Below are 7,996 nucleotides of genomic sequence, written 5' to 3' on the forward strand. Positions count from 1 at the left end.
TGACAAGGAGCTTGGACATTCTTTCCTAAGAATATTCAGAAGTCAGGGAAGGGTTTAGCCTGGCAATGACATGATAAGGATCCATTTGTTTCTTGTTGTTACCATAACAACATAAACATGGTGGCTTTCACAAGCACAAATTTATTTTCTGGTCATTCTGGAAGCCAGAGTTACCAAATCATCTTCAGTGGTCTGGAATGCTGGTAGACTATTCTCCCCTGAAGAATCTCCCCTCCCTTTTTTTTAATCTTTCATAGCTTTCCGAGAATTCCTCATTCTTGGCCAGTACCTCCCTTCCTCGTATCACCCCAAGCTCTTGCTTCTGTGGCGACTATTACTTTCCCTCTGAAGCATCTTACAAAGATAGTGATTATACTGAGAGCCTACAGGATCCTCCACCACAGCCTCTCCATCTCAGCATCACTAATCTACACGGAGTCCCTTCCTTTGAAAAAGGAAACCTCTAAAGATTCAGGAATCAGGACCTGGATGTCTTGGGAAGTGGAAGGACATTATTCAACCTGCCATGGAATAACTGAAGAAACTCCACTTGGTAACTACTTTCCCCAAAATATATCTGCACCTCTTCATCGTATTACTAGCTGTTACATGAGTGGAAATTTCCCTAGACAATTAGCTTGGAGTAATTAGATGAAGCAAAATTAAGAGATTTTTTTAAACTTCTCAGAGCCTCAAAAGAAAGTTTCCAAGATGAAATAGAGGTGCAGCTTACATGATCACTGAGCCATTTGTTCACACAGAACATTTTAGAAAACTGGTATTCTGTGAGACAAGTTCTGAATGGCCCTGGCCTCCAAAAGCCTCCAGGGGAAAGAAGCTGCTTTGAAACATTTGAAGAACTGTCATGGAAAAGACAGAGTGGGATTATGTAAGGCCCTGGATGTGGAACCAGAAATCAATGAGAGTATGACAGGGTCACGCTTCGCCTCAGTAGTCAGCCTTCTTACGGTCTATAGAGCTACAGCAAGAAGGGCTTCTCGACTAAAGTTTGTTTGACCTCACCAAGAGCTATCACCATGGCCTATATTAATATTTCTTAGGTTTTCCTATAATTAGGCATCAGTTCGGGGGACTGGATAGGATGTATGCTCCGTCTCTGTATATTCGGGGCAAGGCCTGTGGTCCTGCAGAGCTCACAGAGGGGCGTTAACAGTATCAGAAGATGAAGACAGGCTGTAGCATTATATAAGAGTTTGGACCACAGAATCTTCCAAAGACGCTCCCTTGGAGCCTAGGAACTATTGAGATGAAAAAAGGGCTTTCTGAGCATGGAGGACCCATCCTCAAAGATGAGCATGACTCCATGACCCAGTGAAACTACAGTATGGTGGATATTAGAGGACACATTAACTGAATCCATGAGTTTTGTGCAGGAGGAGAAAAAGCATTTACCAGGTTGTGCCAAATTTGAGTTCTACCTACCAGAGACTAGACATAAACGCAGTCACAGACAAGTGAATTATATGTGTTTTTACTTTTGATCAGTTCTGCACACAATACATAACATGTGACCGGTTTTATTGGGTCAGCCTAGTAATAAATTGAACAGGATTTATTCAATGGATCATTTTAGCACCCAGTGTATGCCAGATCTATACTAGACTCTGGGGGCCAATAGTGAAAAAAACAGACGTGGTCTTGGGCTCTAGAGAGCTTATCGGGGAGCTAGAAAGATGACCGGGCAGGTAAGAATGCTTGCTTTTCAAGCATGAGGACCTGAGTGGAAATGCCCACAACCCATGTGAAAATCAGGAAGTGCTCCTGAGTACCTGTGACCCTCCCACTGAGGGGTGTGGAGACAGGAGGCTCTCCGGGGGCCTCTTGGAGACCGGCCTAGCTCCGGGTTCAGTAAGAGATGCCATCTCAAAGTAGTAATAATGCAGAGAATGACAGAGTGGGCCGTTCAGCCTCCTCCTCTGGTTTCTGCAAGCACAGGCACAGGTATGCATGAACATACACACGTGTGCATACACCACACACACACACACACACACACACACACACACACACACACACACACTTGCACAGAACCGAACCACTCTCCTTTCAGAGTAGACGTCAGTAGGCTGGAGAAAAGCACTTGAAAATAAAACACAGCTTCTCTATCAAATGTGTGACCCTTTCCATGGCCATAACAGAGCACAGTTCTCCACCCTAGTAGAGATTGTCCACAATCATAGTGACAGAGAACCAGTGCTGCTCAGAGGACCGACTTCCTGCTTAAATGGCCCACTCAGAAGGATAGGATGGGCAGCATCCTGTTTTCCAAAAGATATTCTGTATGTCACTGTGTGGGGGTATTATGCATGTGTCTAATTCACTTGACCATGAATATCCAGCCAGATAAAAAGAGTGGGGCATGCTGGGCAGTTCTACCACTTGGGCAGCTGAGGCACGAGGATCATGAGCTCAAGACTGCCCAGGCTATATAGTAAGACATTGTGTCAAAACGAAAAAACTAATAAAGGTTCAGAGGCGCACGATCAGTTTTGTAACTTTTGGTGTCAGAGAAATGAAAAGGTAATTTCTTAATTTGTATTCTTACATAGTGTTGTATCACTATTATTCATTCTATTGATGTGTTTTGGGCCATTTCAGGGTGTTCTGAATATTCGTGAACATCTAGTGTATACTTAGAGTTCAACTGAGAACTTGAGCCCTGTGGGTGGCATTACTAGGTCAGAGGGTATGCAGAGATGTATATATGGATGTAGATATTCAACTTTTATAGATATTGACAGTTTTCCAAGGTTCTAGAAATTACCCCTCATTTCAGGAGCATCTAAAAACTTCTACTGTTCCACATTCCTCTTAGGTATTAGTACAGCCTGTTTCCTTTATTTTAATAACGCTAGCAAGTATGTTGAAAATGAACTATTGTAATTATAACCCGCATGTCTCTGTTACCTAATGAGTGAATAACTTTTCTCCCATATTAGACATTAGATACCCTGTTCTGAAAAGGGGTCTCTTCCCCTCTTTTTGAGACAGTTTCCCTATGTAGCCCTGGCTGTCCTGGAACTCGCTCTGTAGACCAGGTTGGCCTGGAACTCAGAGGCCTCTGCCTCCCAGCTTGGGATTAAAGGCATGCGCCATGATCCACCTTGGATTCGGGGATTTTCAACATGAGAGCTTTGTCGATGATGTTCATCACAAATACGTTTTCCCCCTCGATGGCTTACCGTTTTCCTTTAATGTGTTCGTGTGCTCAAGTGGGTGCAGGAATGTGAGCAGGTGCACATGCATGTGTGTATATATGCAGGCATGTGCAGGCCAGGGCACAGCCTCGGGTGTTATTCCTCAGGAGATGTCTACCTTACATTTAGAGACAGGGTCCTTCATTGGCCTGGTGCTCTCTGATTGGGGCCAGGCTGACTAATGAGCCCCAGGAACCTGTCTGATTTCATCTCCCAGGTGCTGGGATCACGAGCAGGTGCCATGGCCAGGGTTTTAAGAAAGGTTCTTGGAATGGAACTCGGGTCCCCTTGTGCTCAAAGCAAGCACCCCACCCACTGAACCGTCTCTCGTGCCCGGCATTTTTTTTTCTCTTTCAGTAGTTTCTTCTAATAAACAAAGAGCGTTAGCTTTGTAAAGCTCAGCTGTCTTTCTCCCTGAAGGTTATATTGACAGTCTCCTGTTTACAGAGAACCATTGTTTCATCTTTCACACTTAAGCTAAAATACAACCAGCAGATTCCATCACTCATGTACTGTGCAAACTTCCAAATACACACAAGAAGACTTAAAGAGTAATATAATGTCCCAATGAATCTTTTACCCAACCAAATTGTGGATGGACAGCCAATCTTGTTCTATTTTTGCCACATATTTTTAGTATTTATAACAAGTTTTAAGTTTAAAATGTTTTGATCATTTCTCCCCTTTACCCCAAGTGCATCCAGATCCTCTCCCCCTCCCTACCCACCCAACTTTAAGTTCTTTCTCAAACAACAACAGCCCCAAAACCAAGAAAACGCCGGGCGGTGGTGGCACACACCTTTAATCCCAGCACTCGGGAGGCAGAGCCAGGCGGATCTCTGTGAGTTCTAGGCCAGCCTGGGCTACCAAGTGAGTTCCAGAAAAGGCGCAAAGCTACACAGAGAAACCCTGTCTCAAAAAAACAAAAAAAAATAAAAATAAAAAAAAATAAAATGCACCCAAAAAGAAAACACCAAACTGTAACCAAATAAAAGCACACAGAGAAAAAAAAAAACAACTGTGGAGTCCGTTATATGCTGGTCAACAACTCCTGAACATGAGATCTGCCCTGGAGTGGTTAAAATGCCCAGTGTCTTTCCATTGGAGGAAATTTATTTTCCATCTCCCAGCAGGTATAAATGACAGTTCAGTTGGTAATCTTTACCCTGGTGGCTAGGTTTTCATTCATTCATTCATTCATTCATTCATTTTTAAATATAACAAAATAAAATATAATAAAACAAAATTAGAAAACTATCACATCAAGTTGGACAAGACAGACCAGCAAAAGAAAACGAGCCCAAGAGAAGGCACAATAATGAGAGACCTACTCATTCACAGACTTGGGAATCTCATAAAAACACTAAACTGGAAGCCATAGTAAGCACCCAGAGGACCTGGTGCAAATCCGTGTGGGCAGTGTGCATGCTGCCTCAGCCTCTGTGAGATCTCAGGAGCTTTAGTGCTGTTGATTTGGAAGGCACTGTTTTCTCACTGTCCTCCATCTCCTCTGGTTTTTGTACTCTTTCCACCTCTTCTTCCAGGGATGATCCCTGAGCTCTGAGGGGAGGGATTTGATGAAGACATCCCATTTAGGGCTGAGTGTTCCAAGGTCTCACTCTGCATAGTGTCTAGCTATGGGTGTCTATATTTGTTCCCATCTGCTGCAGGAGGAAACTTCTCTGAGGATGTCTACCCAAGGTACTTTTCTATGAGTATAGCAGAATATCATTAGGGGTCATTTTATTGCTACTTTTTTTCTGATTTTTTTTTTTTAGACCAATGTTATTTGGTTTTGCTCTAGGTTCCTGGGCTATCTAGTCTCAGGTTCTTGGTCACCCAAGCAATGTCAACCAATCAGTTATTGGTTGGTTACTCCCACCAGCGTTGTGCCACCATTGCCCTGGCCTACCTTGCAGGTAGCACACCATTGAGATAAAGGGCTCATGGCAGCTCAGTGTTTACATTTCTGTCATGCAGAGTACCGCGCTGTACCAAGGACACTGGCGCATGGGGGCGGAGGCTCTGAAGGCACCAGATCGGCATCTCCATGCTCAGTGAGTTGTATTTTCACCACACTTCCTTCCCTTTCACCTTGTCTGCTCTGAAGCAAACCTCAGTAAATCATTGTCATTGCATTCAAAAATACACTAGCATTCATCTCTAGTACATAACTGCTTTTAGCCACACAGCAATCATAATTCATTCTCTTAAAAATCCTTACTGAGGCCGGGATCGCGTCTCCGTCCATGAGGGGGGGGGAGGGGGTGGCGCGCGCGCCATTTCTAGTCGTTTTCAAAGCGCCTCGCGCTGGTTCTCACGGGCCAGGCCGCCGGCCCCCCGCTCTGCCCTGGGTTGGTAGCTTATGTCGATCTTGATGAAAGAGCAATTGATGCTCTCAGGGAATTTAATGAAGAAGGAGCTCTGTCTGTACTACAGCAGTTCAAGGAAAGTGACTTATCTCATGTTCAGAACAAAAGTGCATTTTTATGTGGAGTTATGAAGACCTACAGGCAGAGAGAGAAACAGGGCAGCAAGGTGCAGGAGTCCACAAAAGGGCCAGATGAGGCAAAGATCAAGGCCTTGCTTGAGAGGACTGGTTATACTCTGGATGTAACCACAGGACAGAGGAAGTATGGTGGTCCTCCACCAGACAATGTGTACTCGGGTGTGCAACCTGGAATTGGAACAGAGGTCTTTGTAGGTAAGATCCCAAGAGACTTATATGAGGATGAGTTGGTACCCCTTTTTGAAAAGGCTGGTCCTATCTGGGATCTGCGCCTCATGATGGATCCGCTCTCTGGTCAAAATAGAGGATATGCATTTATTACCTTCTGTGGAAAGGAAGCAGCCCAAGAAGCAGTTAAACTGTGTGACAGCTATGAAATTCGCCCTGGTAAACACCTGGGAGTGTGCATTTCTGTGGCAAACAACAGACTTTTTGTTGGATCCATTCCAAAGAATAAGACAAAAGAAAACATTCTGGAAGAGTTCAGTAAAGTCACAGGTGAAAGTTTTATTTGTGAGAAACTTGGCTACTACGGTGACAGAAGAAATATTAGAAAAGTCATTTTCTGAATTTGGAAAACTGGAGAGGGTGAAAAAGTTGAAAGATTATGCCTTCGTTCATTTTGAAGATAGAGGAGCTGCTGTTAAGGCTATGGATGAAATGAATGGAAAAGAAATAGAAGGGGAAGAAATTGAAATTGTCTTAGCTAAGCCACCAGACAAGAAAAGGAAAGAGCGTCAAGCTGCTAGACAGGCCTCCAGAAGCACTGCGTATGAAGATTATTATTATCACCCTCCTCCCCGAATGCCACCTCCAATGAGAGGTCGAGGTCGTGGTGGCGGGAGAGGTGGATATGGCTACCCTCCAGATTATTATGGCTATGAAGACTACTATGATGATTACTATGGTTATGATTATCACGATTATCGTGGAGGCTATGAAGATCCCTACTACGGCTATGATGATGGCTATGCAGTAAGAGGAAGAGGAGGAGGAAGGGGAGGGCGAGGTGCTCCACCACCACCAAGGGGGCGGGGAGCACCACCTCCAAGAGGTAGAGCTGGCTATTCACAGAGGGGGGCACCTTTGGGACCACCAAGAGGCTCAAGGGGTGGCAGAGGGGGTCCTGCACAGCAGCAGAGAGGCCGTGGTTCTCGTGGAGCTCGGGGCAATCGAGGGGGCAATGTAGGAGGCAAGAGAAAGGCAGATGGGTACAACCAGCCTGATTCCAAACGTCGTCAGACCAACAACCAACAGAACTGGGGTTCCCAACCCATCGCTCAGCAGCCGCTTCAACAAGGTGGTGACTATTCTGGTAACTATGGTTACAATAATGACAACCAAGAATTTTATCAGGATACTTATGGGCAACAGTGGAAATAGACAAGTGAGGGTTTGAAAAACGATACTGGCAAGATACGATTGGCTCTAGATCTACATTCTTCAAAACAAAATTGGCTTAACTGTTTCATCTTTAAGTAGCAGTTTGCTGCCATTTGTATTCAGCTGAAGAAATCACTATGTGTATATACTCAAGTCTTTTTATTTTTCTTCTTTTCTAAATGCTCTTGGACATTATTGGGCTTGCAGAGTTCCCTTATTCTGGGGTTACAATGCTTTTATCGTTCCAGGCTTCATTTAAGCTTCAGAACAGACTGTTAAATCATGATTTTGCAGAACCTTTGGTTTGGACAGTTCTGTTTTTTTGGATTTGGAATAGATTACATAGGAGTATGAAGTATGCTGTAAATAAAAAAAGTACAAGCTAGTGCTCTGTCTTAGTAGTTTTAAGAAATTAAATCAAACAGATTTAAGTTTCCTTGTATTGAAAATAACCTATGACTGTATGTTTTGCATTCCTAGAAGCAGGTTAACTGTGTTTTTAAATTGTTATAACTTCACACCTTTTTGAAATCTGCCCTACAAAATTTGTTTGGCTTAAACGTCAAAGCCGTGACAATTTGTTCTTTGATGTGATTGTATTTCCAATTTCTTGTTCATGTAAGATTTCAATAAAACTCAAAAATCTATTCAAAACAATAAAAAAAAAAAAAAAAAAAAAAAAATCCTTACTGTTGTTAAAAAGCCAGAGAATATTATTTCTCCGATAGTCTCGTTGAAGTTTTTTCTTTAATAGAGTTGGCTTTCTTGAATCATAGCCAGGTAAGGAATGTATTTCATTAGATTGATATTCTCCTAAAAATCAGTCTTACTAAATTTTATTTCCTCCCGTGTATTATTCTTCCTAAGGGTGTGTTTATTGGAGAAA

General features: G+C 43.2%; 1 pseudogene; it reads left to right on the forward strand.

The window, feature by feature from the left end:
• The first annotated feature begins 5,512 nt into the window (after positions 1-5,512).
• On the forward strand, positions 5,513-7,793 carry LOC102914700 (heterogeneous nuclear ribonucleoprotein R pseudogene; annotated as a pseudogene).
• The last annotated feature ends 203 nt before the right edge of the window (positions 7,794-7,996 follow it).

This window comes from Peromyscus maniculatus, chromosome 22 (genome assembly GCF_049852395.1).
Source record: "Peromyscus maniculatus bairdii isolate BWxNUB_F1_BW_parent chromosome 22, HU_Pman_BW_mat_3.1, whole genome shotgun sequence".
NCBI classification, from domain to species: Eukaryota; Metazoa; Chordata; class Mammalia; order Rodentia; family Cricetidae; genus Peromyscus; species Peromyscus maniculatus.